This window comes from Cibotium barometz, chromosome 56, assembly GCF_041138505.1.
Source record: "Cibotium barometz isolate CiBa-2024 chromosome 56, ASM4113850v1, whole genome shotgun sequence".
Taxonomy (NCBI): Eukaryota; Viridiplantae; Streptophyta; class Polypodiopsida; order Cyatheales; family Cibotiaceae; genus Cibotium; species Cibotium barometz.
The window spans coordinates 6,396,095-6,404,700 of NC_141101.1; the positions used below are offsets into that span (position 1 = coordinate 6,396,095).

Genomic DNA, 8,606 nt, shown 5'->3' on the forward strand with positions numbered 1-8,606 from the left:
GGCAATTGCGAGCTCCACAATTGGCTAGACTTCGAGCGAGATGCAAACGGCCGGCATAAGGCTCAAAGTCAAATATTTGAAGACATGGGAGCGAGTTCTGTTGGAATTAGGGTTGCAGGAAAGCACACAAAGCTTGGAGAAGAAGAAGCAAGAATGCACACAACACACAATGTATTAGATTGTGTCAATGTACAAAAGATTAGTTAGCCCTAGAAGGATGGGCGTATTTACAAGCCGGGGGAAAAAACCTCCTAAAGAAGGAAAAAGTGCCCCGACGGTCCTAAGTGTGTTCACACACATCACTGTCTATATATATATGGCAACAAATCCCCCTTGGGAGTGATGGTGTGAACGAGAGCTGACACTCATGTATAGGGGAGTGCCATGCCCGAAGTAGATCAGTCCACAAAGGGGAGCAAGCCCAAAGCTTTGTGGAAAGCTTTGAACTTCTCACGAGGAAGCGTCTTTGTGAAAAGATCGGCGAGGTTGTCCTGTGTTGGCACATAGGCCAAGCTGATCTCTCCTGCTAAGAGTCTCTCCCTGACATAGTGATAATGCACCTCAATGTGCTTTGTGCGAGCATGAAAAACTGGGTTTCTCGCAACTGCCAATGCACTCTGACTGTCAGTGAAGATAGAGGTGGCAAACTCCTGTCCAACACCCAAGTCAGCCATATAAGCCGTCTGAGCCACTCACACTCAACCGTAGCTGTGAAAGCTGCCTTGTACTCAGCTTCACAACTAGAAGTGGCCACAGTAGGTTGCTTCTTGCTCAACCAAGATATGCATGAGCTACCAAGCATGAAACAAAAACCACTTGTGGACACTCTTGTGTCATAGTAACCAGCCCAATCTAAGTCCGAAAAAGCATGTAAATCTAGCGACAACGATCCCCCCTTGGGATAAAACAAACCAAGATGTATGGTACCACTCAAGTAGCGAAAGATGCGTTTAACTGCCTTTCAATGCTGAGACCCTGGGCTATGCATAAACCTGCTCACCTGTGAGACTACAAACTGAATATCCGACCTCGTAATGCATACATAAATGAGGCAACGAACAGCTGTCTGATAGAGTGTGACATCAAAGTGATCTCCAGCATCATGAAGACTCAACTTCAAACCTGTCTCCATTGGAGTAGCAATAGGCTTGCAGTCTTCAAGGCCAAATCTCCGCAACAATGTCTCAATATACTTTGTCTGACACAAAGCAATACCTCCATCACACTGCTTAAATTGTATCCCCAAATAATGATGCAAATGTCCCAAATCTCACATCTCAAAAGAGGCATTCAAATCAGGCTTAAAATCAGCAATATGACTTTCATTTGGTCCTGTGACTAGCATGTCATCGACATAGAAAGCAATGATTAGATGTACATCATCCACACATTTAATATATAAAGTGCTTTCTGTTGGACTATTCTGAAAACCATGTGCAGTCAAATATGCATGTATCTTTTCATACCAAGCTCGTGGAGCTGGCTTTAAACCATATAAAGCCTTTTTTAACTTGCACACTTTGTTTTCCTGCCCTTTTTGAACAAAACCACGAGGCTGCGATACATACACCTCCTCATGCAAATCTTTATTCAAGAACGCACTAGAGCGAGAGAAAGAAAAGTCTTTGTGTTTGACAGCATCTATTTGGACATAGATATCACTCTAGAGGAACTGAAAGGTGCAGTAGACCAAATGGGAAAGAGCAAGACTCCATGAGAAGATGGACTTCCTATATAGTTTTATCAAGTCTATTGGGATATGGTAGGCCCCTATCTCATGCTGCTCTGGCAAGACTCCGAGGCAACTTAGGGCTTTTTAGACCCAAGAATCAACACACGCATGATAAAAATTATTCCTAAAGGTGGACCAAAAGAGGAATTGAAGAACTAGAGATCGTTGAATATGCTGAATAGCAACTATAATATCTTTGCAAAGGCACTTGCTATTAGACTCAAAACTAAGATGCAATGCTGGATAAGGGAGGAACAAAAAAGATTTATACAAGAAAGGAATATCCTAAAAGCTATTCTCACTTTGTGGGAAGGACTGGAACTGGCTAAGGAGACTCAACAGGACATTTGCTTCCTCAAGATAGACTTTGACAAAGCATATGACAGAATGGAATGGGGATGCATCTTGTCCTCCCTCAAAGACATGGAAGCAGGACTCGTCTTTGTGTCTTATGTTGAAATTATTTTGTGTCAAGCTAGAAGCAAAGTTTAGTTTGTATATCATTTTTTATTTAAATCAAAATTAATGAATTTAATATATAATTTTTTGTATTTTTAAATTTAAGTTTATCTTAGATAATGTATTTATATTTTTAATTTTTAATTGATTTTACATTAAATATATATTTACATTAGTTTAAAATGTTTTGCTATATATAGATACATACATATATATACATACATACATACATACATACATAAATATATATATATATATATATATGTATATATATATATATTATGCACACATATATATATATATATATATACATATGCACATATATATATATATGAGAAAAAAATGAAGGATTTTTTTTATGTCTATCATTTCATCATTTTATTTTTAATTATTTTACCTTAGTTTAGAATTTATGTGTTTACATACTCTCTATTTCATGAGTTTGTAATTTGTATTTAATCTTTAATTTTAATTTATTTTACATTAAATGTATATTTAAAGTATGTTTAATTTAGTTTAAAATGTTTTGCTAGATTAAATATGCTTTAATTATATGTGGAGAATAAAACATTATATATATGAATATATATGTATATATATATATGAATATATATGTATATATATATATGAATATATATGTATATATATATATATATATGAATATGTATGTATATATATATATATATAAGAAAAAAAATGAAGGATTTTTTATGTCTATCATTTAATCATTTTATTTTTAATAATTTTACCTTAGTTTATAATTTATGTGTTACATACTCTCTATTTCATGAGTTTGTATTTTTATTTAATCTTTAATTTTAATTTATTTTACATTAAATGTATATTTAAAGTATATTTAATTTAGTTTAAAATGTTTTGCTAAATTAAATATACTTTAATTATATGTGGAGAATCAAACATTATATATATATATATATATATATATATATATATATGAATATATATGTATATATATATGAATATGTATGTATATATATATATATAAAAGAAAAAGAATGAAGGATTTTTTATGTCTATCATTTCATCATTTTATTTTTAATTATTTTACCTTAGTTTATAATTTATGTGTTTACATACTCTCTATTTCATGAGTTTGTAATTTTTATTTAATCTTTAATTTTTAATTCATTTTACATTAAATGTATATTTAATTTAGTTTAAAATATTTTGTTAAATCAAATATACTTTAATTATATGTGAAAAGAATCAAAATTTGTTTATAACTCTTGTCTTGTAGGTAACCTATTAAAATGAATATGAAAAAGAAATTATTTCTTGCATTTTCTTTGATTCAACGGTTGGTATAGCTTAGATTAGCATAGATTAGTTTATCCAGAGGAGAGAACTCCAAAACAACCAATCAAAGCCATGCTCAAAAATTCCCAACTAGTTCCCAATTGGCGTCAGTCCTACGTTCACATGCGGTTTCACACTCATAACACAACCCTATAAGCAAAGTTTTAGATGACAAATGACACATCAGAGTTAGAGTTTCTGTGGGTAGAGTTTTAATGGACACACAAGGAGCTTTTGTTCATTCTCTATATAGGAAAAAAAAAGCATTCACTACATAATTCCCTAGATATAAATAAACATATCTAGGAAAAGTGCAAACTAGAGAAAATGAAACACTTTCCTAGGTAGGCTAACTAGGAAATATGTGCATGGATTTCTCTATATAGGAAAATTTACCTACATAGGAAATTTTTCCCTATGTAAGTAAATTTTCCTATACGATTTCTCTATATAGGAAAATTTGCCTACATACGAATTTTTTCCCTATATAGGCAAGTTTGCCTACATAGGAATTTTTTTCCTATGTAAGCAATTTTTCCTGTATATCTCAAAAATTCCTATGTAGGCAAATTTGCCATATAGAGAAATCCATGCACACATTTTCCTAGTTAGCATATCTAGAGAAATGTTTTCCCTAGTTTGCATTTTTTCTAAATATCCTTATATCTACCTACGAAATTATATAGTGAATACATTGTATCTCTAAATAGTGAATACATTGTATCTCTAAATAGTGAATAAGAAATTATATAGTGAATACATTGTATCTCTAAATAGTGAATACATTGTATCTGTATAAAGGGAATACATAGAAGCTTACCTTTTTCTATCTATGAATCACGTTAATATACTATTCACCAGACATTTTATAAACATTTCAAGATTATCTATCAAATATTAAGATATACAATAGGTGTCCCATGTTAGATCTATAGGTGTCCCATGTTAGATCTACATATAGGACTACGTTCATTAGAGAGGTTTGGCTTATCGTTTCACCACTTGTACATACATGCAAACACATCTTAACTTTGAAACTTCAGCAAATAACAAAGACAAACTTCAGCAAATAACAAAGACACAGGGGAAGGATCACAGCCCTCATAACTCAATCTTGATGTCAATGGAGCATAGCCTGTAATTAGTTGGATGTTTCTATGAAGAGGAGTCCCATGTTAGAGCGGCAACCCTATTGCTACAGCTCTCTACAACTCTCAGCTTTCTACCATGCCCCATGGGACAATACACATCTCAGCCTTATGAGGGCAAACCTCCTGATGCAATGCAACCTTGCAGGAAATCAACTCAGCTCCCACAGGTTGGACATAGCTCTTATAGTAGAGATTATATCAACTAGTATCTATAGAGAAACTGCATCTAACACCACAGTCAAGTCATTGTAGTCAAGCATCCTAGACAAGATGAAACGGCCTTAAGCACTACAAGCATTCAACCAATCTCATTAGCTAAACTTAGCCAAAATGCATAGAATGTTTGCATTAAACCCATGTGTTTGCATAGGCTTACTTTATTGATGGCTAGATTAAATCCATGTGTTGTGCTGCTTTGTTTAGGCTCCCTCTATACACTTGGATCCCTGCTACATTGGGTGATAGGGTATAATCATTGATGAATGGCCTCTCATAATCAAATACAGTATTTGTAACACAAGTTGATAAAAGAATCAGCAAAGAAGGGATAACATTAAAGAATCAAGATATACCTATAACCCATGCTTCTGTCGAGCCCTATGCCATTGTTGCTTTCTTCATGAAAATGAGGTTGTTGAGTGTATCCTCCATACTCAACTCAATCAGCATCTGTGACATTACCGATTTGAAATAAGTACCAACTTCAGGCTACCCAAAAATCCTCTTAATAATAGAAACAAATTCATATAAAACACTTGCTTAGAACATCACATGTAATCACGAGCCAATGTTACCTCAGATTATTTGCCTGGATGAATCACAAAACCGAATGAATATTAAACCCTTACATATCTCATCTTTTGTTGATCTATCACATAGCATCTAAGAAAGTCTTCTATAGTCCTAATACCATTCTGTTGGAGCCTCTTATGAAAAGCTCCATCTTTACCGATCTTGTCGAATCGCCACACCTTGTCAACAAAAGCTACGGAGTCCTTTTTGTGAAAAGAAAAGCACAAAAATTAAGAATATCATGCAAATAACCAAACTCTAAATAAGAGGGGGTGGTTTTGTAAACTGAAAAGCACAAAAATAAAGCATATCATGCAAATAAACAAACTCTAAAGATACACAAATAACCAGATAGCTTACATATTATGTATCCTCCCTACAGGCGGAGTACGCATGCAGCTTGCCAAACACCAGCTCCATTAGAACCACCCAAAATTGGTAGCTTACCAGATACTAAATCCATGAAAACCACCCCAAAACTCGTAGCTTTCTAGACACCAACTCCATCAAAACCACCCCAAAATTGGCATCTTGCTAAACACAAGCTCCATCAGACCCACCCCTTATGTCTGGCAACTTGCTCCATCAGAACCACCCCTTGTGTCTAGGGGTTTTCTATGGCCTTCATGCTCAAGAAGGGGGCAAGAGATTGTGGACTTCTCAAAAATTGCAGAACTCCTGAGATTCATATAGGCTTACTTCCCTAAAAAGCCACAATCATTCAAAAACAAACTGCAACATCCAATCTAAGACGACAATGCCCTGCCTATTTGTCCTGTCTCTGTAGGCCTCAAAAAAAAAAAAAGAGTTCACCACACTCTTTGCCCTAATTTCTGTCACACAGTTGCAAGACAATCATCTACAAAATTTGCTACTAGAGATAATTACTGGGGGACTGCTTCCCAACCTGTATAGCGGCAGACTCCCAGCCAGCAGGCAGGAGAGGCGACGGGAACCACACCGACTGGTTCCCAACCTCCTGCAGGCACAGGTGCAAGTGCAGGTGCAGAATCCCATCCTTGACCAGCAGCTAGCAATGTGCCCAAAGTTAGATTAAATTTGACAGATCAACACAATAGACATCATAATCACGGTTCACAACAATGCAACGTTACTCACCAGCGCCTGAAGACCACTCTTGAACAGGAACCCACACCATTGCAGTAGCAGGTACTACAGGCTCCCAATTTTCGGCATCACCACTCTCTGGAGCCCATTGCTCAGTAGCAGCAAGGGCAATAGGAGGAGCAGTATGCTCAGCAGGAGAAATGGTGCCCCTCATTTGAAGGACCATACGGGCCAACATCCAAAACAGGCAGCCGATACTGTGCTTTCCCTTATTGTTGGCTAGGATTCCTATATCAACATGGCGCATGGGAGAGTCTGTGTCACAGAAGGCAATGGTCGGGATGTTCCCTAAAGCAGCTTCCCTGATGGGCTGCAAAGAACCAGGAAAAATCAGGCAAAGGGGGGGAGGGGAGGGGAGGGGAGGGGAGGGGAGGTTGAAATCTTTAAGAAGGGTATTCACCTGATGGTCAGTGCGAGGGTCTGTCAAGATCAGAAGGCGAGGCTCGCAGAAGGTAGTTTGAAGCTGATTGGTAAAAGTTTTTGGTGTGTGGCGTCTTGTGCACCAGTGTACTGGGCAAACTTCAAGACAGCCCTTTGACCATATGGCCTGGCAGACTGGACTATAATATCCTGAGGATTTTCAGTGGCAACAATGACCCTGGCAGCCAGCTCTATGCAGACTCGCTCTACGCATGCAGCTTGCCAAACACCAGCTCCATTAGAACCACCCAAAATTGGTAGCTTACCAGATACTAAATCCATGAAAACCACCCCAAAACTCGTAGCTTTCTAGACACCAACTCCATCAAAACCACCCCAAAATTGGCATCTTGCTAAACACAAGCTCCATCAGACCCACCCCTTATGTCTGGCAACTTGCTCCATCAGAACCACCCCTTGTGTCTAGCAGTTTTCTATGGCCTTCATGCTCAAGAAGGGGGCAAGAGATTGTGGACTTCTCAAAAATTGCAGAACTCCTGAGATTCATATAGGCTTACTTCCCTAAAAAGCCACAATCATTCAAAAACAAACTGCAACATCCAATCTAAGACGACAATGCCCTGCCTATTTGTCCTGTCTCTGTAGGCCTCAAAAAAAAAAAAGAGTTCACCACACTCTTTGCCCTAATTTCTGTCACACAGTTGCAAGACAATCATCTACAAAATTTGCTACTAGAGATAATTACTGGGGGACTGCTTCCCAACCTGTATAGCGGCAGACTCCCAGCCAGCAGGCAGGAGAGGCGACGGGAACCACACCGACTGGTTCCCAACCTCCTGCAGGCACAGGTGCAAGTGCAGGTGCAGAATCCCATCCTTGACCAGCAGCTAGCAATGTGCCCAAAGTTAGATTAAATTTGACAGATCAACACAATAGACATCATAATCACGGTTCACAACAATGCAACGTTACTCACCAGCGCCTGAAGACCACTCTTGAACAGGAACCCACACCATTGCAGTAGCAGGTACTACAGGCTCCCAATTTTCGGCATCACCACTCTCTGGAGCCCATTGCTCAGGAGCAGCAAGGGCAATAGGAGGAACAGTATGCTCAGCAGGAGAAATGGTGCCCCTCATTTGAAGGACCATACGGGCCAACATCCAAAACAGGCAGCCGATACTGTGCTTTCCCTTATTGTTGGCTAGGATTCCTATATCAACATGGCGCATGGGAGAGTCTGTGTCACAGAAGGCAATGGTCGGGATGTTCCCTAAAGCAGCTTCCCTGATGGGCTGCAAAGAACCAGGAAAAATCAGGCAAAGGGGGGGAGGGGAGGGGAGGGGAGGGGAGGTTGAAATCTTTAAGAAGGGTATTCACCTGATGGTCAGTGCGAGGGTCTGTCAAGATCAGAAGGCGAGGCTCGCAGAAGGTAGTTTGAAGCTGATTGGTAAAAGTTTTTGGTGTGTGGCGTCTTGTGCACCAGTGTACTGGGCAAACTTCAAGACAGCCCTTTGACCATATGGCCTGGCAGACTGGACTATAATATCCTGAGGATTTTCAGTGGCAACAATGACCCTGGCAGCCAGCTCTATGCAGACTCGCTCTATGCAGAAAACCCTAGAGCATAGTTTGTACGAAACCCT

At 38.4% G+C, this 8,606-nt stretch overlaps 1 long non-coding RNA gene and 2 pseudogenes across 5 annotated transcripts in view; all 3 read right to left on the reverse strand.

Moving 5' to 3' along the window:
- Nucleotides 1-4,546: 4,546 nt before the first annotated feature.
- Nucleotides 4,547-8,606, reverse strand: part of LOC147606840 (uncharacterized) — a 4,387-nt gene continuing 327 nt past the window's right edge. Inside the window, exons 2-4 of one of the 3 annotated variants that reach the window (XR_015264868.1) lie at nucleotides 5,232-5,328; nucleotides 5,036-5,105; nucleotides 4,547-4,947 (exon numbers count right to left, since the gene is read on the reverse strand). This is a non-coding gene — a long non-coding RNA (uncharacterized LOC147606840). Of the gene's footprint in view, nucleotides 5,329-8,606 lie in introns of all 3 variants that reach the window. The other 2 variants (XR_015264867.1, XR_015264866.1) reach the window with 2 other exon arrangements.
- On the reverse strand, nucleotides 5,199-7,281 carry LOC147606841 (small ribosomal subunit protein uS2-like; annotated as a pseudogene). Its single transcript, XR_015264865.1, has 3 exons — nucleotides 6,980-7,281; nucleotides 6,571-6,889; nucleotides 5,199-6,481 (listed from the first exon to the last, which is right to left on the reverse strand). The product of XR_015264865.1 is annotated as a small ribosomal subunit protein uS2-like (transcript).
- The window catches only part of LOC147606842 (small ribosomal subunit protein uS2 pseudogene), a 944-nt pseudogene continuing 39 nt past the window's right edge, over nucleotides 7,702-8,606 (reverse strand). The window contains exons 1-3 of the transcript XR_015264840.1: nucleotides 8,341-8,606; nucleotides 7,937-8,255; nucleotides 7,702-7,847 (exon numbers count right to left, since the gene is read on the reverse strand). The exon at nucleotides 8,341-8,606 is cut by the window's right edge and continues 39 nt beyond it. The product of XR_015264840.1 is annotated as a small ribosomal subunit protein uS2 pseudogene (transcript). The remainder of the gene's footprint in view (nucleotides 7,848-7,936; nucleotides 8,256-8,340) is intronic.